Genomic DNA, 23,246 nt, shown 5'->3' on the forward strand with positions numbered 1-23,246 from the left:
CATTTGCTTTATGCATTAAATTTATCATTTTAATGTTTATAAAAACTGTACATTCATCTTATTCATGCAAATAAAAGAGTAAGTGACATTTTGTAAAAGCACTTCTCATACACATTTCAGAATAGTGTAACTTCTGTAGTCAGTGCTCATTTGTTGATTTTTCCAAAACAGCCTGTAAATTGACAGTTATTTAATGTTAAAAAATGTATTTGGCCTTTAGTGTATTATGTGGTTCACACAATACTGTGAAGTCTTTCGGTGTTTTGCATATTTTCTGGTTCTTGTCTTGTCTAAAATTCAGGCCCACTGTAGTGTTTTATTGTCCTCCTGCTTGGTCATTATGTCTGGCAGTGATTAGCATAAGTTGTCCACTAGAATGTTGTCATCTTAAAATGTTTATATATATATATATATATATATATATATATATATATATATATATATATATATATTCACTTTATATCCTCGAAATACTAAAATGTCTAAATTCAGTATGTCAAGGCTAGAAAGTCAAAACCTAAGAAGAATGAAAACTCAGAAACGCGAAATTCAAAATCTCACATTCCGGAGATTTTGAATTAGCGCTTCTGCTAGCAACAAACACACCCACACACACACACACACACACACACACACACACACACACACACACACTGTGTACTACATAAAAGCAGGGGTGAAAACCCCCCTGCAACCCCCATGTGGGGGGCTGCACCCCCACAACCCTCCCTACTTAAACATTCTAACTCTGAGGTCGCACTTCATGCACAAACACATAAAACACTACCACACAAGCTACATTCTCCTCGCACACACATCACAGCAACAAAACACACTAACACACACCACAGCCCCTACCCAAAACCTTTAACACATCAACACTTACCTGAATCCATAACCACAGCGAAACACCAGAAGATCTAATTGAAAACCTCCAGTATGCAAGGTTTAGAATTTCGTGCTTTTGAGGTTTCGCTCTTTTCAGGATTCCACTTTATGGGCTCGAAATACTGAATTTCGATATTTCAGTATTTCGAGCTTCTAAAGTGAATACATACATGCATACACACACACATATATATAGATATACATATTACCATCACTTGCTTTTACTAAATAACTTCTCCATCCATAATCAGTGTTTCATCCCCCCATCTTTCTTATTGATTTCTTTGTTCAGTAGTGGGGTTAAGAGTTGAAAGCTGTGTGCTGCCATTAGTGGCTGATGCAGTTTTTTGCATTGGGCCAAACTGCCTCCCTTTATTGGTCAGTCTGCATACTGATGAAACAAGAGCTGAGGGCATGGGTGTGGTTAAGTTCTTTACTTCATCTGGCCTGGCTCCAGTGCTAAATTACTGCTTGGCAAGTTGAAGTGCTATCTTTTCAGTAGTCTGCTTTTGAACCAGAACCTGTTTCCCAGCAGGTGGCTCTGTGTTAACAAGGTCATGCCACAACCCTCCCTTCCCAGGTAAATGAGCCAGAGGTGACACTCATTATTATTCCTCCCATTTGCTTCAGCACTTGATTCACTTTGGAATATAAGTTACTTGATGAATAGGCCATACTTTTCCTCTTGTGCTATAGAACTAGTTTAGTATTTTTTTTTCTGCCGTTTTCCTTGGGACTTATAACTAATTTATGAGCATGGGCTATACTGAATCTTCTCTTTTTTAATGTGCTGTTTTGTAATACTAATCTTTAGGTACAGTCTAGTCTCTAAAATACAGTTTGTGAAATTAATGTAATTGACAAACATCAATCTTCCAGTTGCATAAAAGCTCATAGAGAACAGGTTACAGTGGTTCGGGCACATGGCAGAAAAACAGAAAATCTGGAGAAGAAGGTTTGGGACAGACAGGAAGAAGGCAAGATGAAATGAGGACATCCAGCAAAGAGGTGGATGGGTTGCGTGACAGAAGACCTGTGACAGTCAAGCATGAGTGTTGAAGAAGGCAGGAGAGTGGAGTTGAATTGAGAGAGATGGAGACAGTTGACATGACACCCCAACCCCATGTAGAAAAATGGGTAAAAACGGGGTTGATGATGAATAGGATTGACAGTTATCATTGATATGGTTTAAATTATTCAAATGCTTAGGTTTTTTACATACCTTGACAGGAATGGACTCCATTCCTAAGTCAAGGTACAGTTAGAGCTCCTGAAATCAGTATTGCTTGTCTTTGATGTTAATTGAGAGTGTTTCTCTCAGCACCCACAATGTGCCCAGAATTGTTTCCTCCTGCAGTTCATATAGAGTTACATGTACTAGTAGCATATTTACATATGATTGTAAGTTCTTTATTAATCCTGTTGCTCCTGCTACTACTGGAACAGTTTGGGCATCTTTCTTCCACTTTCCTCTCATTTCTACTTGCAAATTCTGGTATTTTAAGTGTTTGTGTCTTTCAGTATGTAAGACACTATAATCACAAGTCATAACAATTTCAGTTATATGCTTCATTTTTCTTGGAATGCTCTTTCTAGTTTTCTTGCATCTATTTTTTGAACTGTCTATAGGAGACAGGGAATAGGGAGAGTGTTCTAAGGTGGCCCAATAATTCATATGTTGGGCTGTCTGGGTTCTTGCCGGCATTTGAATTGAAGCATGTTCCTTTACAGGTGCATACCAAGGAGAGCATTGTACTTAATGATTGATCTAAAAAAGGCTGAGTACAGAGGCACAATAATATCCGTGCATCTGAATGCAGTGCCCTTTCTTACAAGTTGTCCTATATAAAATGACTTCCTAACTGTGGTGGACACTTGTTGGTCAAAGGCCAGATCACTATTCACATAAGTCCTGAGATCCCTAACTACCATTTGTACCTTAAGAAGTGTGCTGTCACTGCTGCAGTTTGCAGAGTTGGATGATGTATCCAGCAAGAAGATTGCTCACTTTTTTACTTTAGTTTAAGGCAGGATTCTTACACTAAGTGTTCCTTTGTGTGAGACCTTTCTGGAAGATGTTTAAGTCTTCAGGGGATTCTGTGTTTGCCCAAGCTTACAGTCATCCACAAACGTGATCAGCCACAGCCTATTGTATTGACCTGGTCATCTGAGAAGTAAATGCCAAACAAGAGCAGTCCTAGTACTGATTCCTGGGATCTACACTCATGACTGGCCTTTTAGTGGAGGTGGAGTCACCTATTCTTATCTCTTGCATCCTCTCTAAAAGCTAGTTGGCTACTCCAGTGTCATAGCTAGGGAGGGGGGGACAGGGGAATTGCCCCAGGGATACCTTTTGCAGGGCACATTTTGCCTATGTTAGATTAAAATATATATATATATATATATATATATATATATATATATATATATATATATATATATATATTTCATCACATTTTTCCCCTTTAAGAGAAACAACAGTGCATATATCCTAAATGGATATTTGAGATGCTCCTGTTTGCCTCCAACCCTGCTTATGTCATCTTGCATGGGCCCCACTCCAGAATGACTTATGACTGGCTGCAGAGGTAGAGGGGGTGATGCTGTTGTACAATAAAACCATTCTCTCTCTGGGATATATATTTGGTACCCACAGCAAGCAGTTCCTGTTGTCAAAAAAACAATATCTGTTAGCTCACTGTGGGTGCATTTATTTATAAAAAAAATTTCAAGACACGATAAAGTTGACTGAATTCATTGACAGGGTTGAACTGATAAATCTATCTGTCAACTGGAACTGCTGGGGATCAGACAGCAGCAGCAGCAGCAGCAGCAGAGACTGAGTGAGAGGAAAGAAAAAACAAACAAGGTGAGTAGTAGGGTAATTTACTATGCTGCTCATGCATGTAATGTGCAGAGTTGGCAAAGTATAGAAGGGATTGTTGGAGGGAACTTTCATTTTGCTGTAATTTTGAGTGCTTGTGTTTTGCGTATACATGTACAAAGTCGAGTTGAACTATAGAAGAGGTTGTTGGGTGGACATGCTTCATTTTGGTGCTTGTGTATACATACATGGATGGACAGACTACTAAAGGAGGTTGTTGGGTGACTGCTTCATTTTGAATCTTGGGCATACATACATGGATGGACAGACTACTGAAGGGATCCTTGGGGGGAAATAATTCCAAGACCACATTGAAAACATAAAGTCCAAAAGAAGTAAGAAAATGCAAATTCAGCACCAGCGCCTTCACTTTATTCATTTACAATGATCTGGTACCTCGTCAGTTGCCGAGGTACCAGATCATTGTAACTGAATAAAGTGAAGGTGCTGGTGCTGAATTTGCGTTTTTTTATTTAATCCTTGGGGAAATTTTTAATTTTGCTGCTTGTGGATACATACATGGACAGGGGTCTTTGGTGGATATTTCATTTTAGTGCATGTGCATACATACATGGATGGACAGACTACTGAAGATCTCATTGGGGGGATGTTTCATTTTGGTGCCTTTGCATGCATACATGGACAGACTCCAGTAAAAGGACCTTGAGGGGGATATTTAATTGTGGTGCTTGTGCATGCATATGTGGATGGACATACTACTTAAGGGGTCTTTAGGGGGTCCATTTTTGTACTTGTGCATACTTACATGTGCGGACAGTCTACTGAAGGGGTCATGGGGGGGTGTTTCATTTTGGTGCTTGTGTATACATACATGGACAGACTACTGAAGGGGTCGTGGGGGAGGGTTGTTTCATTCTGATGTCACTTGGTGCTTGTGTGCATACGTGGGCAGACTACTGAAGGGGTAGTTGGGGTAAATGTTTCATTTTGATGTCATTTGGCGCTTGTGTGCATACACGGACAGACTACTGCAGTGGTCCTTGGGGCAGTTTCATTTTGCTGCTTGTGTGTACATGAACTAACTACTGAAGGAATCCTTGGGGGAAATGATTCATTTTGATGTCATTTGGAGCTAGTGCATGCATGGGGAAACTACTGAAGGGGTCGTTGGGGGAATCATTTATTTTAATTTTCACCTGAGCATTATCTTATATTTTAGCTTGAATAGTAACTGCTAAATGGTACACAACACCCTGGAACTTACGATTGTGTCCAGTAATGTTAAAACATTATGCAGCAAAACTATGATGTGATTTAGTCATGCTTAGTTTTAAAATCTGTGTGGTTTCTTTAAAATTACTAAAGCTGTGCTGTGTTTATTTATGCGTCAGATGTGTTAAACTTTCAGTAAAACTTACTATTCAGACATGTTTTTGAGCCTCTTAGTCTCTTATGTTTCTGTCAAGGCATTTTCTTTACCCCTATTCAAAAAAAAAAAAAATCCAGAGACTCCAATTTATGAATTATGGGAACTCGTCTAGGCTACCTAGCGGGTGACATACAGGTTTATTTTATATTTTTTTTGTAATTTTTTTTACTATTCCTGAGTGGGGAATAGTGTTAATGCCCCTGTCCATGGCATTTATTACCTTCTCAAAGAAGTTCACCAAGTTCAGCAGGCATGAACTCTCCTTGATGAACCCAAACTGACTAGGGTCAAATGTTTACAGATTTATTATGCTTTGCATACAACATTCATGACATTTCTTTCCATGACTTTACAGATTAGACTGGTCAGACTAATAGGACAAGCATTGGCACCTATCCGTTTTTTCCCAGACTGTCCAGAAATCAGACTGATTCTCTGGTAGTTCAGAAAACATTGTACAAACTTCGTTATTCTCTTTCAAAAAAGAAACAAACTATTGGAGTTAGTTAAATTGGCAGATTTACTATGCTTTTTAACAGAAAAGTGTAGTAAATGGGCAGAAAAAAAAAAAGCATGGCTAATAAAAAAAGAGGGTGTTCCTCCACACAGGACATGGCAATGATGGCACAAAATGGGCAGGAAGAGGGGTGAGTGGAGGTGCGAGGGGTTTGGCCTTGTCCAGGTTTTGACCACAGCAAATGGTGGTAACCCTAAATGAGACTGTAGTTACCCAGGTCAGTAGAAGAGACACCTTTGCACAGTGGAATGACAGCTGTCATTTTCCAGTCCATGGGCACAAACCCAGTTTCAAGGCTGAGATTAAGTAGCTTTGTTGTGGAGAGGAGGGCGGCGAAGTTCTTTTTCATGCCATTTAGGAGGCAGCTTAATTTGCTATCAGGCCCATGAATGTGGTGATGTTCAGCAAACACACTACTTTACTGGTATATGGATAAAAGTACCTTTTTACCTTTCCACTGGCAGTCTGTCAGTGCTCAGAACTCCTCCCATTGCTTGTTGGTGAGTGAGAAGAGACAGTCACCTTGTAGGACTAAGGGAGCATTTCACACTCACACACAGGACCCATTCAGTCATTTCTTGTGCCACAGTCATAGGTTCTTAGGCTTGTACTAGGCTAATGTCCACCAGAGCCTTTATAAGCCAAGCTGTGCAAACCAACCCAACTGTCCCAGAGTACATTTGTAGCCTATATAGTGGGGTATGTTAGTAAAGAGGTTGCTAAGGATGACGTGGGAGGGGGGTGTTAATTGGGCATTAATTTGCTTACGCTTGACCCCTGTCCATCAGAGATATGGGGGCTAGACCAGGGATGAAGGTGCGATTTTCCATCCTTGATTTTGTCTGAATAAGGTCATTGATGAAATCTGCTTCACATGGATGGGGAGCTTATTCTATAGTGCAGGGATCCTTTGAGGCATGTACATCGGTCTCTCCAGCATGTTCTGTTTATGTCACAGGCGAAATTCAGCTCCTTGGATCTAGTGTTTCTGCTGCTTTTTGTTTTGCAAATGTGCAAGAGATCCATTAGAACTGGATGTGAGGATGCCTTATATGCCAGGCATAGATCGCCTGTCAGTAACTTGGAGGAGACGGTGTACAAATCTGTCTAGAACATGGTAATCATACCCTGGATTCTCATGGTGAGAAACCTTTGAAGGTGTTTCAACTGTTACAAGTGCCTGGTTAGGTACAGGCTAAAGGGGCTATTGTACTCAATGATGAGTCTGATGTGCATATAGGTAATTCTTGCTCGGGGATAAGTTTTTATGTAGAAATGTTAATACCTTTAACCAGAAGTTAGATACCAGCTCTCTGTCTTTTACTTTATCCCATTCCATGTCCTCTACATTAGAGATCCTTACCATTTCTTTTAATTCTTCTGTTTAATTGGTATCTTTGTTATGTTCATCATGGTCTTCATAAATATTTCTCCAAAATGTATCCAGTTCTTCTTTTTGGTGGTGTTTCTAATCCTTTTGCTTTGTTTCCCAATTCTTTATAAAACCATTTTGAGTCATGTATGAATTACTTATTCTTAACACCTTTATTGAAGGGTTCCTGTTAGAATGAGGAAAATGCATTTTGTCGAATGCGTTTTCATCGACCTCTAAACAGCGAACAGGCAAAACAGCGAAGCGGCTGTTCAGCGACTTCTTTCCCTGGGAAAGAAGTCGCTTGGCCACTTCGTTACTTTGCCGTGTTCTGCACTGTAGTGTGGTCTCATAGATTCCCTTATCCGGTATAGCTCCTGAACGTAAATAAGCAACAGTTACTGACCTTAGGGTTAGGGTGCGGGTTAAGGTAAGTGCATATGTTTTAAACTGTTTACTTTTGTTTTTGCGTTAGATGTACGGTTGAGTTGAGTACATATGTGTTTTCAGCTGTTTACTTTTTGGGGGGGGTAGAATTAGGGTTAAGATAAGTATGTATGTGTTTGGAACTGTTTTATTTTTTTTTTTTGGTTGGAACAGTGATTTCTTTCCCTAGGAAATAAATCGTTGTTCTGAGGTGTCGACATTTTCAGCTTTCGCTGAAATAGGGTCGATTACACATCGTGCGCTGTTTTAAGTGTTCGATGTTGTAATATAGACCCTTTATTGAATTATCACTTGTGACATAGGTTAACTTACATTAATATAAAAGTAATCAAGCCATATTAACAAGTTCACATTTACAAACATTATACATTATATATATTATTGTATGTCATATAGTTAAAGCAATATTACATAAATTGTTCAATTCCTGCCTTCCTTTAGTCAGTCCTCCTCCAAAACATTTGCATTTCTTTCTGTGTAATTTACTCCTACCCTTTTCTAAAGCTCCCACTTCCTGTTTTTTTTGTCTCTGTTACAGTATTCATTACTTAAAGTATAGGTGGTTTAGATTTTTATTTCCATTTTCTAGTAATTGCTTTTTGGCAGCCACCAGAATTAAACTTAACGAAGCTTTACTATGTCTAGGCAATTCAGATCCTGAATCCCAGCTCAAAAAAAAATAAATAATAATTTCCTTATTTACACTCATTTGCTTGCCCAGTATTCCTGATAGAGTACTCTGTAGGGATTTTTTAAAGTTTGCCAACTCATTACACTCTGAGAACATATGCCCTCAGGTTCCCCTTTCTTCCCAATTACACCTCCAACATTTGCCATCTACCTGAGGAAAAGTTCTTTGGAGCTTGCTTAGGGTGTAAAAGTATCAATTCAAACACTTCCAGGTAAAATTCTAAATCTTCTAGATTTTGTTGCATGTTTGGAAGCCATACATACATCCTTTCATTGTTTCTTTGTGAATTGCATATCATATAACTAGTGCCAATATTTTCCAACCTCTTCTGATTGATTCCTATAGTTATCGTGCAGTATTTTATTTGCCCTACTAATTATCCCTTTTTTAACAGCAACGTCTGTTCTAGATTTAATTAAAAACTCAACCAGTGCAGGCCTTTTCATTTAGGATGCTCCTATCCCTTTCTCTTTACTCTGATATCAGTCCCTGATAAGGAGGGCAATCACTAGCCTGCACTCCAAATGTCCTCTTGGCCTGTTCCCATTTTATTACCTTTCCATCTCTAATTATTTGTTCCCAATACCTTGACTCCTTTGCCTTCGTCCAGTAAATTCAAGCCTCCTTCTTGCCTATTCTTCGTACTCCTAATTGCAGTCATCCTTGTTGGCAGAATCTCCTTTCTCCATTTCCAGGTTGGCTTAATTCTTGGCAGACTTTGTGCTGCTTTATGAATATAATATAGACTGTGACTGTTTTTATTTTCGGTAAGGATCTCCATCCAAAATCCCATTCTTTGCTTATTCCTTGAATTCAGCACAAGTAACAAAGGACACCCATGCCTGGTTCCTCTGTTCAGATAGGCTTATGAGAGAGGAACCCTCCCACTTTGATATTTCTCTTCGATCCTGCATAAAAAAATCCTTCTAATTAACCTTTTTATTACTATGTCAGAAAATGCAACGGCTTCCATTGCCTCCTTATAAAATCCCAGCTTATCGTTTTGAATGCTGTGTCTGCATCAAGACCCACAAGTAACACAGGTATTTTCTTTCATTCTCCTTTCCTCTGGATTGTCATTGTTCTATTAATGTTGACAAATGTTTGCCTTCCCTCCACAAAAAAATATTGGTCCATATCAATTTTGTCATCGCTTTTGCCATTCTTTTAGCCATTACAGATACAAACACTTTATAATCATGGTTTAAAATTGAAATGGTCCCATATGAAACTGAATCAGATAGGTTTTTACTGTCTTTAGGTTTTACAGCCACCACAGCTTTCTTCCAGGATGTCGGTGTCTCCCCCTACTTTTAAAATACTGTTAAATCTTTCCAAATCTTTATCACTTTCTTCCCTCCTACCATCCATCTATTCCTGGAGACTTTCCTGAAGATTGGTTATACATCACCATTTATAACTCATCTCCTCCTATCTTAACTGTTAGTTGTTGAGCCTTATCTTCTTCTAACCGTGGTATATTTAAAAGCCTTCCATAAATATTTCCATTTGTGTTTTTTTTTTATTTCACCACTTCTGTGCTTTATACAAATTTTCATAAAATTATAAAATTTCTGAAGTAGCTCTAATACTTCGTATAGGATCTTTGGTGATTTTTCTTATTATTCTGTTGTATTACTTGTGCCAAAAGTTTTTGTGCTCTGGAATTCTTATCAAAAAATGGTTGCTTAACAGCAGCCTTTCTAAACTCATGCATATTATCCAGGTGCTCCATTATTTTCTCTTTGGTACTCTGGAATTGTGCCTCTTCATGCTGTTATCCTTATTTTGTAATAATTTAACCTTTGTTAGACCCTTTAAATAATTCTTACTATTTCTTAACTGCATCTCCTTTTTTTTATTTCTACACTATTTTTAAACTCCACTTGTATTTTATCCCAATCACTATTTATAACTTGAGTACTTTCTATCTTCCCTAATAACTCACAGATAATTTCCACTACCCGTTTCATAAATTCCTCTCTTTTTACCAGGTAGGTGGGGGAAGTGCTAGTATCTCATCTTTACTTCATTACCCTGCATTTTTATCTTATTATTGGTGCATAATCTGAAAGAGTTATTGGATGTGTGTCAAAGTTTTCATTTAAATTCCCATGTTCCGGTGAAATATAATTTCTGTCTAGTCTAGCCCGGTTGTACCTTGGTGAATAATATGTAAATTTTATCAGAGTTTCTTCTACAGAATTCACGTCTTTCATACCAAATATGTTCATAAATTTCTTCAGAAATGTACCCTCTTTTGTCATATTTTCCCCTCCTGGCCCCATGATACATCTTCATTGTTGTTCCCCTATGAGTAATATTCCCTGCTGAAAGCTGATTATTTTCTTCCAGATTTTGTAAGTTCCATAATAGCAATTTTAGGTGGAGTGTAAATGCATGCCAGCAAAATCCTCATGCCTTGCCAGTAGCCCCTTGTACCATAAATCTGCCATTATTATCTTTTTTCTTCTTGTATCACTACTGGTGCTCCTCCAGCAATTAATATAAGTACTCGTCTTTTGCTTTGTCCCTGATATTCTGCAGAATATCCATCCTGAAATCCTTTGTGTCCAACTCACTTGCTCAGTTCTTTACAAGTTTATCTCCTGTAGCAATGCTATTTGCACTCTGATTTGTTGATATAATTGTTTTTTTTTCCCTTTTTCTCTGTACCTGTGAGACCATTCACTTTCCAAGATAATATGGAAAGTGACGCCATTATGATTAGAAGTCGTTATTCCCACGTACTTATGTATGGAAGCTTTCTTAAACATCTGTTTCCAGCTTTTGTGATTCATGCACCAATTACTGTTTGGCAGATTAATCTTTTATACAGTTTTTTTCTTATCAGTAATGGAACCTGTGTAGGTTTTACAAGACTTTTTGTTTTAATAAAAACCCTCAAGAGAAAAAAAAAAAGACACACCACACTCATAACCTGTTAACTTAATACAAACAAACTTAAGTGTGCACATCTTCAAATTATGAAGGTTAGCATTTGTGCCAAATAGACAGCTGCTGTCACATGCCCTAATTAACCTGAAATCAAAGTTATCAATACTAAGACACATGTTATTGTATGTGCTCCTACTCACAGTTTTCTGTCTCCTTTTTTTCAATCTTTATCATAGGTGCCAGAAGCTGTTGAAGACTGGGGGGGGGGGGGGTTAGAGGGGCACATAGTGATCTAAAAAGGGCAATTTTTTAAAACTATTTACTATCATATAATAGGTTCACTTGGAGGACATTGTAAGCTTAGCCAATTCCCTTTTGGTGCTTGAATTAATATTTCATGATTGGTCTTCCCTACCCCATGGCTAATAATTGTCTATTAGCCCTAGTGAGAATAACTGTGATCATAACCTAGATAATTTGAGGGGATCCATGTAAGGGATACAGCATTTAGGAACTGTCTGTATCCATTAGTGGCATGAGGTGCAATCCTGGAGTACATTTTCTGTTACCCATGCTTAGACCCAAGTTGCATTTGAATATGGAGAGGAATGAGCTTTGTTTTACTTGAATGGATACTCTGTTCTGGAACAGTGGTAGCTTCTGTGGTATATATCCATCTCTCCACAACATTCAGTTTAGATACCTGGACTGAGTATTTCTGATGCCATTTGTCTTGCTTTTGTTCAGTAGGTCCATCTGTATTAGGTCGGAGGATGCCTTGTATGCCAGGCACATCACTTCTAAGCACTCTGTAGGATACTGAGTGTAGTGATAAATCTTTGAGATCATCCATGCAAGACCTATTGTTTAGGACTTGTATCCTTTGAGTAAGGTATCTCTGTGAGTATTCCAATTGTTGCATGGGTCTGGACAGATACGTGCCAAAGTGAGCATTATACAAAATGATTGACCTAATGAGGGCTTTGTAAGGTGGGGCAATAACATCTCTAGATCTAGTCGCAATCAATTTGTTTATAAGCTGTACATTACAGAAAGACTTTATGACTCTGGGCACATTTTGGTTAAAAGTTAGGTCACTCTGCACACAAGATCACAAATGCCAAACAACTGGGTCAGTTCTCATGGGCCATTGTCAATTTGGCAGTTCCCTGGAGTAGATGACTTCCCAAAGGATACGATAATGTATTTTTTGGAGTTTAGTTTCAGTTCATGATTCTGGCACCAGTTATTGTTTGGGACAAACCTTCCTGCATGATGATTAAGTCAATTGGAGATTCACTCACTGCTCCTAGCTTGCAGTCATCTCAAACTTAGCCAAAACCCTTGGGCATTTCCTTTTACTAGTTTTATTTACCTTCATCCATTGCTTTGGTGATGAGTAAAGCTTAACATTTGCCCATGATTTTGAGCCTTTCACACTTTCACCCGATTCTTACCCTAAGAGGTTGAGAGATCAGAGCATGAAAACCCACATTCATTTTGCATCTGGCCAGTGGAGGACTAAGCTTACCTCTGGACTATTTCATACCATAGGCTCCTTACATATTTTTAGAGCCATGCATACAAGTATGCATTCTTTGATTCACCTTCCTGATTGTATTAAATTATATTCCTTGTATAATACAGCACCACTTGTTAGAATGTGCTTTAAATTTGTAGTTTTGAACAGTCTTCTAGTAAGCAGTGAAACAAAATATGAACCATAATGACAAAACTACCTATTTCAGAAAATTTCAACCGTAAAAGGCCACTGAAACTTCTGTCATTACAATCCACCATTATCAGTAAATATGCAAAATCTCTGTAGAACTGAGTCATATAAGTAATTCCACATTGAAGGGATCTGTAACTAATGAAGTGGCATATCTAACTGGGGCATTTTACACATATACACACACACACACACACACACACACACACACACACACACACACACGTGTGCACCTTGACTCTGGCAGCATTACAGGAGTCAGCAGAGGAGGAGAGCTCCATTGCTAAATCCTTGAAGTGATTCTGGGGATCATGTTTACTCTCAAACAGAAAAATTATTAGCAGCAGCGATTGCACCCAGATCAGAAAATGCTGGACTTGCACACACTACTGCTGCCAAGTCCCAATGATCAGATTTATTAACTTTGAAATGAAACATAGGTAGGCCATGCTGTGTGTGTACTTCTCAATAAGCCAGCCATTCTCCTCTCTAGTCCCTCCTGTTCCTTCTCAAAGCCTTGACACACGGTTTTAAAGTGTCATTATGTAAACAAACTTGTTGCTTGCTTGGTTCAGTCTGGATGCCTGACCATTTGGGATTTCGGGATCAGCATGTACTTCTTACACATGCTCAGTCATCACAGCTAAAAAGGGGTCTGAGTTAGTAGGATGCCTGCAAACTTTCCCTGTATCGGTACCAGATAAGTGAGGGGTACTTGTCAAGTGTAACATACAAAGAAAGGCACAGACCCACAGCAACCCATGAAATAATTTTGGCTTTTGCAGATCAGGTACTACTTGTAAAAGGGTTTGAACTCCCATCTTTAAAGACTGCATGACTATGATGTTACTTTACTTAGTTTTAAGTCAATGAAACTGCAAATGTCCCAGATGTTTGTATTGGAAATGTTTACAGAATGGGACAGCCATCAAGGAATTTGCAGAAGCTTGCTCTGAATTGGATTTTGCAGGGTATAAATATGTGGCAAAATGGCCCTAAATAGTTTTTGTCCAGTATTTCTTCGTGTAGCTGCAAACTATGTGCAATGGTTTGGAAACCCAGAAGATAAACTCTGCTTTGGTTGATGAACATTTTCTGTAAAGCTCTCCAAAGTAATGTTGGGTGCAAAATACAAAGTCGCTCGCATAACTGCAGAGTTGGTACACAGATTTCAATGTCATTGTCATCTTAACCAATGGATATACTGATTCAGGATTAGATGTACCTTGTATGCACATTTCACTGTCCTCTGTTGTATATAACCCAAATGACAAGCAAGAAAGAGAACACACACACACACACACACACACACACACACACACACACACACACACACACACACACACACACAGCAAAAAAGAGAACACGAACACATACACATCATAAGGAAGCATGACAAACACTGGATATGGTAGGAGAACAGCTAAGCTAAAGCTAGTTAAGTTACTTCTACAGTGGCAATGTGTACCGAAACACAAATACTACTTCCGCAGCAGCAATGTGTACCGACTCACAAATACTAAACCTAACTATGATAAGAAAACATCATCCCCTTACCGATCAGCAATTGGAAACAATACCGGTCAGCATATCAAAAGAAAATATCATCTCCTTACCGATAAGGAACAGCTACGCTAGTTAGTTACTTCTGCCCACACTTGTATTTAAATCCATGTTAGAGTGCATTGCACACATAGTAATCTGCATTTTAGGTCCTCCTTAAAGAAAAACTCCATTTTTCTGGTATGCCAAGAGACGGGTCTTCTTTCAGCTGTAAAAGTGTTGGGGGGGCCCTCCCCCGAGCTCTATGGTTCTGGCACCCATGATCTTTATTTCCCCCAAAAGTGAAAACAACTTGAATGCTTTCAGAAATTATTAACTTTTAACCTTGAAGAAGCCAGTGTTGTCTTTTATTGCTGTTATTATCAGCATGTCTCCATGGAAATGTGAGAGAGAAAAAAAAGAAAAATGCACTCCTCTACTGCAGCCTGAAAGACAAACTGAGACACATTTATTGCTAAAGGAATACTTTTCATTATATTCAGTGTTCTCATATTCACCTGTTTCCACTTAACATTTGTTATCAAATCAAGCCAGGCATTCACCTATGCAACAGTAAGAAAAAATATCAGCTTTACATATATTATGTGTGCATTTTTGCACCCTGTCCCCCACGTCTATAACTCAAGATATCAGCCTGTTAACTTATGCTTTTCTTCTCTTTTTACATTGTAATGCATTTATTTCTTAATACCAAAAAAATGAAAGGAGAAGACGAGAAAGTCATCTGTTTACTTCAGAAACTTTATCACATACACATACAAAAACAACTAAAAATACTTTACTGTAAAATATACAAGTCGTACTCTGAAAAGTTTCATAGAAATATGGTTAATATCAGATTACTTACTGTTATAGTTTATCTTCTTCTTTCCCTCTCATGAGAGTCCTTCCAAGCATTGGAGGACCACTATGGGCAACTGATGAAAAAACATGTATATTTTTTATCTTGTCATGAATTACCACATCTCCCAAAGCTGCCTGCAGCAAATTTAGTACGTATTTCTAATTTTATATATTTTTTATCCTTAGCCGCAGTGGTACAGTGGTAGCATTGTTGCCTCACAGCAATAGGTTCTCCTGTTCGATTCTCGGCTGGAGTACCTTCTGTGTGGAGTCTGCATGTCCTCCCCGTGGTCAAGTGGCCTCCGAAAGACATGCGTAAATGGGTGTGCCTTCACTGAAGGTTGGGCATCAAGCTGGCAACTCGGCACCATAAAAATCGACTGCCAATCATTAGTGGACCGGAGTTCCTCTGTGGCAAGCCCTAACTAGGAAAAGCTGAAAAGACAAACAAAACAAATCTTCTCTCATGGGAGCAGACATCCTTATTCCTTTGAAAAGCTAAATCTGTCCCATAATGCACAGATTGTGAGAGTAAGTAGCCCTACTATTTGTTGTCAGACAAGACTTCCAACCACTTAGAATGGAACACCTGAAAAAAATGCCAAGTTTGAGAATCTGCAGATCATGTGTCATTGACTAGTCTGCTTTCAGTTTTACAGATGTTGTTCCTACTGAAGTACTACACATTCTCTGAAACTGTTCCCCCATATGTCTCTTCACTTCCGAATAGTAGTTCCTAGGAATTATTTCTTAAAAAATAAAACACACACACACACACACACACAATCAATCCAGAGTTGACTCCAGTCTATCCGTTTCTTAAAATTCATAGTAGAATTGCATTTTGGCTGCTCACATGCTTATCTTTGCATAGTTATTCTGTTATAGCATAACCTGAACTATGGTATTTAATGCCAAGCTTTACATAATTAAAACAGTTCTTGGTTTCTTCTTAGCAATGACATCCCAAGCCTCTGATTTGACCCAGTACTTTCTGTTATTATAGATTTATGTAGTTTGTTTTGGTTGTATACTTGTAGCATGTCTGTCATCCTTTCAGCAACAGACTCCTGGAGAAATCTTCCAGATCAGGTACTTTTGAAAATAGCAATACTACTGATTAGGTAAAATCACAAAATAAGAGTACATGAATTAGCATTTATTTTCTGGAGAAAAAAGAAGTCTTTAATAGCAATGAATGTCATTATTTCTTCATGTTAATCTAACACCTTTTTCAAAAAGTATTATGAATTGTAGTATGCTAGAGCAAAAATATAAGCCAAAATTTGTGACACTTGTGGGATACGCTGATGAGCAATCTGACAGTCCTTCTCATCTGTTCTCCATTGTAACTACCCCAATCAGACAGGCTTGTACATACATCATGACACACATGTATTTAAATTGTACCAACAGCTGTAGCAGTGATACCATACACCAAACAGGACACTCAGGCAATGTACTGACAAACATAGGGCAATGTATATGTATCAGGCAAGCAATAGCAATTATACTGAGCACAATTTTACTCTTACTCTGTCCATTTCACAATTCATAACATTCACACCACACTTACACAGGTACACCTCCACTCCCCATAAACTCACAGCCACCCAGACCCACACATAATACACATCAGATTAGAGGCTTTTCCCACCTCTCTGCAAAACACTGCTGTAATGGCTTTGGCAAACAAAAATAATTGATAGACATCAGCTCAGGACTCCCATCCGCACTAATTGGAGCCAGTCCACTGCACTTACATAAGTGTCCCTCTCAGCAGGGCAGAAAGCAGATGTCAGTACAGATTTGCTCCATAGTTCTTTTACACCGCACACAAACACACACAAACACACACACACACACACACACACACACACACACAAAACACAGTGATACATGGTTAATGTGGGCAAATCTGTTTGTTCAGTATCACTATCTCTAGCCCTCTTTAATAGGAACCTGGACGACTGGATAGAAAACGGAAAATACACCCCTGGGATCCCACCTGTGTCCCTGCTGGACAGGGGAAACAAGTGCTCACTTTGTTGGAACATGAGCGGAATTCTTGGCTAGGCTTATAAGGGGCTCCAGGCCAATAGCCCAGTATCATCCTATGAACCTAACATTAATAGAACTTGTTGGTGGGATAGATTTGTGTCTCAAACACTCCCTCATCAATAGACTCCCTCTCCATGTCAAGCAGAGTACTTTTCTAGTGACTACCTGCTGCCGGTCATCTTGTCAGCACTTGTCAGTCTGCAGCTGCAAATCTTGCTGTCCATTTTGCTTTGACTAGCAGATACACAAACAGAAAGGCGAAACAAAGTAATTTTAAAAGCTACTCCTGTTTTGTACAATTGTCTCTGTTATTGTTGACTTGATATAGAATTCTTAAATAAAAGAAGTTGAGAGGTATGAATACCCGAGGATAGTAAATGTTAGTAAATGTTATGCTTTAATTGCTGCAGTGTGGATGGTCACTGTACTGGAGACATTATTTTGCTAATTAGCTGCTTGCACTCAAAATTATAATGAAAGTGTTTTCAATGACTGCATTTGTGTTACGTTTTGCATCAGTGACATGAAATAGTGAGGGGTCATTTATCTGTTGTAAAATAACCCATGTACTTCTTCAGTCTTACATCTTACACTGGGAATTAAAAATTGTTCCACTAGTAATGTTCCCGCTAGATAGTGCAGCCCTGCTGTTATTAATCTGTTATGCCTTTTATAATAGTTTTTGACAGTTAATATGTGCATGTGTGCATATGTGTGTATGTGTTTGCTTGTGAGCTTGCTTGTGTGCGTGAAAACAAGAAAACAGCAGTTGATTTGGGCACAGTAGCCATGCAACCAAGAGTGTAGGCAGGATATTCAGATTTGTATTCACAGCTCCCAGAGTGGAGGTCAACTCATTCCACACACACACACACACACACACACACACACACACCACATGTATACCAGGAAAATAGAAATACCAAGGCATTATCAAGACAGATAGTCCCAAGTGCCAGTAAGTACCAGAGATCCACAAGGCAACACTGAACATCCATAAGCACACATAATATTCTCCTACTTTTCAGCACACTCATCTACTAAGACAATTCAGTATTACTACATATTACTTACCGAATTTGTCATATAAACCTTGTTAACCATAATTACCAGTGACATCAAAACTGTATCCAATGCTCAGTGTTGTATGTTATTTAATATAGGAGTAGTAGCGGAGCGAAACTAATTATTTTACTTTGGTTCAGTGCAAATGGTAAATATAAATACGCAGTAAACAATTTTATTTACAGTCATTCATAACTGACATTAAATGGATTACTTTAAAATGCACTCTGTGAACACTTGAACTCATTGTCATATTTCCAACAGTTCCTCAGCAAACATACAGGCAGTTGGAATACTGTTACTACCAATGGAAAAACTAAACCCAGTTTTGTCAGCAGTAGCAGGGCATGTAATTGCAGATGAGCTGTTTGTTGCTCTGGTTTTGCTTCACTGTCAATAGTAATAACCTAAACATTCACACTGAACAGCAAACTACTCTTACCTTTTACATTCTCCCATCAATTGACAATACTAAACTGGGCTTTCATAACAGATTATGAAGATACATAAACACCCAAACTCTAAACTTAAACTTCATGCAACTATGTCACATATCTATAAACTTATCTAGACATCTCAGACAAACATTCAGAATGTTTACCAAATTAAGAATGCAACTTAAAAAGCACTTCTTCATCCATGCCAAATTATTATGTTGCTCTTATATACTTAGAAAGTTACTGTAATAGTTGGGTTTGTAATAGAATGCATTTTCTGAAACATACGACATCTGAAACTCAAATGTACCACATTTAGTGACTGCAGACCACAACAGATTTGCCAGAAAAAACACAGACTTTAAGAAAAACATAAATATTATTTATCTAACCTAACCCCTTATCTGAAACAAAAAGTCTCTTGTCTCTCTCTCCGTGGTGATTTCGCAAAACACGTCCCTGTTTTTCTTTTTACTTAAATACTCTTAAATACTTGCCATTGCTAAGTAACAGTTTTTGTAACAACTTGCAAAAAATTAAGTATTTGCATCACTTACCTTAATGTATCTCCTATATCCCGTTTCAAGAAGTGAACAAAATGAACCCTTGTCAGTAAGGTTAACCTGCTGCAGTTCACTCTTTTTGCCTGGATTGAATAACTGACTGAATGCACTCTTTCCGTCAAAGGGGAAAAACCTTTTTAAACAAGTATTAATTGACAGAAATTCACAATGCAAGCAAGATTGCCTGCAGTTACCCAGCAGAGGAATTCATGACAGGAGTTAGAAAGACAAGAAACTGATTGAAAGTGATAATTAACAAAAAAAAGTCTTATGAGCAAATCAGGACCACCAGTGATGCTGAAGTATATTTAAGTCTTCATGTAACAGTGCTGCCATTACAACTCCCCAACTGCAATATTACAATTGTTGACATCACTGACACACCCCCTTCACTCACCACAAAACCAGGTAAAGGATAAAAGAAAAGCAGCATCAAAGAACCATGCGGTCAACTGAATTTCACACCTTTTGCCCTACCTTCCAGGAGGTGCTAATTGGGCAATTATCACCCATTAGCTAAAAAATGATATGCATGCAATAGCCTGATGAATTGCAAATTACTGTGCAGACTCAATCACGTTATTTGCATGTGCTATTTTATTTTATTTAATATATTTTCATTTTCTTCTATTGGGTCCTAGTGCCCACCAGATTCTATAACCACTTCAGAAAAACTGTACTGAAATGCTTACAGTGTGTATGCCTCCTGATGCCCTTGCATGCAACACTGTTTTATAGTGAGCTGGCCACTACGCCTTGTTCATGTGACATTCTGGATCAGTGTGTGTGTATCTGTGTGCTAATTATTGAGTATATGGAGTAATAGAACTGAGAAGAAAGCTGGACTGACACTGGCTTGAAGCTTTAGTGCGAATAGTGGTATAAGTGCAATGGACTTGTTACATCTGTAGGGTGCCTAAAGTTGACATATGCCAATATTTTTTGCACCTCTTAGCCATTACAGCACTGTTATTCAACATGTGTCTACTAGTCAAAGTATAATGGACAGCAAGATATGAAACTGTGGACTGACAAGTGCTGACAAGGTGATGGGTAGCAGGTGTCACAAGACTAGGTTTGGAGACAGTTGTAGTGACATCAAACAGATTTGCCCACATTAACCATGTGTCATTGTTTTATGTGTGTGTGTGTGGTGTAAAATAACAATATGCAATTTTCCCTTATACTCAACAGTCCACTTTGCCATCTCTATGCATCTTGCCCGGCCTGTCAGTTTTTGTGGACTACTACTTCCTTTTACCACAACCCCCAGAGCATAGCCTAAACTTTTGGTTCTAATTTTTCCATGTCTTGAGTTTCCGCACTGCATGCTTTTTTCAGTCCTGGCACCAGTGCACTCACTAAGAGTGGGCATTTTATAACCTGTGATCTGTGCACTCTGTTTTTATTTTTTGCTCTTTCTTTATAATATGTAAGATGCAGTCTATGTGTCAGTATGTCTTTATGAGATTTTTAATAATGGGGAGCTCTATGTGAAAATACTCAGCAATACTTGAGGATTAATTCAGTTCAAGAAGTACTACTTTCCTTATTCCTAAGTAATTTTATTCAGTCTGAGGAAGTCTTGATGACGAAAGCGCTTACTGAATAAGCTGCTGTGCATCTGGAAATAAAGCTGCTTGATTTTATTATTTAGTTGTTGAATTCGTTGTGTGCTGGTTTTCTCCTTTTGCTCATAAAATACTTACTAATACTTGAGGATTAATTCAGTTCAAGAAATACTACTTTCCTTTTCTTGCTGATTTCTTCTGTCCATTCGGATACCTGAAACAGGGAACATCTGTCCCTATAGATCACCTATACAGATCTCTAAAACAACGTTAAAAGAAGGAAGGCATTTTCAGTTTGGTCTGCTAAGGAAAATTGGGGAACTATATACAGGCTGTCTAGAATCTTTTCAGCTGCCAACAGATAGGTAAGAATTTTTTGTTCTTTGATCAGCACTGTGAACTGTCCACTTCAATTGTCACCTTCAGACAAATTTCCTAGTTATTGATCTGTACACAGATCTAGTTTTAAAGAGGCAATATCCCCTAGAAGATGAAATATTAAGTCACTTTGTTGACTTTATATATGTTTTGTACAGTGGCATGATTTTATCTGCTACATAATGGATACGTTTCTCTAAATACTAGGTGATGCAACACACTGAACAAACTAAAAATTATTCTGGGACATTTTGATGACAAATTTAAATTCACCCCTTAGTCATGTAGCATGGCACTCCTCGATCAGGGAACCACATACAGTTATTCTTAGGCTTAACTGGATAGCCTTCTTAATGGTATGCTGAGTCATATACTGTTAAGACTGTAAGTCATGTAGTAGCATTGTTTATGCTAGATTTTGAGTTAAAAACAACAAACTTTTCATCCCACTTGGTTTATGTGGCAAGCCAATAAATTTGACATGCTTTTGCCCATAGTTAAGTAACCTCTGTGTCAGTGAGGGAAGCCTCACACTGCATGGTCCTAGTGAGACCCTCTGGACAGTATAAATGTTTTTAGCATAGTTTATGTTGTTATATATTTATTTTTTTATTTGTTAATTCGGTAAATGAGCTGGTTCTAGGCTTGCACCTATCTGGTATTTTTTCTGACTATCTGCAAATCCAAATGATCCTCTGGTAGCTCTTAAGGTTCTGTAGAAGGTCCAGTAGTCTATTTATCAGTATGAACATAATGCCAGAGTATGTAAAAAAATGGGAGTCAGTCTGATTTTTTTCCACAAAAAAAAAAAAATCATTTAAGTGTTGCAGTGGAGTCAGAGATGACCTGAAATTAGAAAAAAATAAAGTACCACAGTGCAAATAAGTCTGACATTATTTAAAAAAAAATCCAAATCCACTGTGTCTTTCCTTCAAACCGACACTAAATTTATTACACACAAAGTGAGAGCTTTCATCTGTTCACATTCAGACTTCTTCAGACTCTAACTGCAAGATAAAACTCCACTTATAAAATGGTAAAAAAATCATGACGTCATCTGAAACGCATCCACTCAAGTTCCTTCTTTAAAATTAGTTCTTTCAGTCGATCTTAATCCACAGAACATAGCCAGTCTTGTCCTTTCTTTAAAATAATTCCTTGTACTTTGTTTTAAATCTGTGTTTATTTAAAAGGCATTTAAAATTAATATGGTCACTCAAGCCTGTAGAATTTGTGGCATATAGTGTTATTTTCCACTCACATTCCTTGGTGTCTAACATGTTCTTAGCATCCCTGCCCCTAATATCGAATTCTATAGTGTTTAACACATAAAAGAAATTGCCTTTTGTTGTATTTGTTGAATATAAGTTGAAACCTGTTGTAAAATACAGAAAATCTTTCGTAGTAGATTCTGTTGACTGTATTAGTAAGTTTAAGAAGATTACGGTAACAAGTACAGATTACTTGGTAACAGTTGATATTTAGTCTGTATAGTCATTCCCATTGACACTGGTCTTGTTTGTTTTAAAGAATATTTGCTTGAAAACTGCACATTTAGTGATAGAGAAGTTAACTTTATCACTTCATGTTTGGAGGTAGTCTTGAAAAAAACTGTTTCATTTTAATAAGAACTTTTTTACCAGCAAAGTCAAGGGGAGGTCACTGGGGCTATGACCCCCAGTTTTGCTAATACTGTGTTTATGACAGTGTTTTTTCCCTTCGCTTTGAAAAAGTATGTGCACATTCTTGAGGATACACTTTTTATTTGGAGTGGTGACAATAATTTACAAGTAAGGAATATTTGAACAAAACAACCAAATTCCTGAATTTTACTTTCACTACAAACAGTTGCAGTATAATACTGTTTGATATTAAGCTTGAGAGATATTTGTCAAATGACAAGTTATTTACCACAGTTGCAAGAAAAGCTGATTCCGGTAATAGCT

At 38.0% G+C, this 23,246-nt stretch overlaps 1 protein-coding gene across 1 annotated transcript in view; it reads left to right on the top strand.

Moving 5' to 3' along the window:
- CACNA1D (calcium voltage-gated channel subunit alpha1 D) overlaps nucleotides 1–23,246 on the top strand; it is a 5,051,180-nt gene that overhangs the window by 2,037,434 nt on the left and 2,990,500 nt on the right. The gene's annotated exons all lie outside the window — the stretch shown is intronic.

The sequence above is a fragment of the Protopterus annectens genome, chromosome 7.part0 (assembly GCF_019279795.1).
Source record: "Protopterus annectens isolate FY-2018-M chromosome 7.part0, PAN1.0, whole genome shotgun sequence".
Classification (NCBI taxonomy): domain Eukaryota; kingdom Metazoa; phylum Chordata; order Ceratodontiformes; family Protopteridae; genus Protopterus; species Protopterus annectens.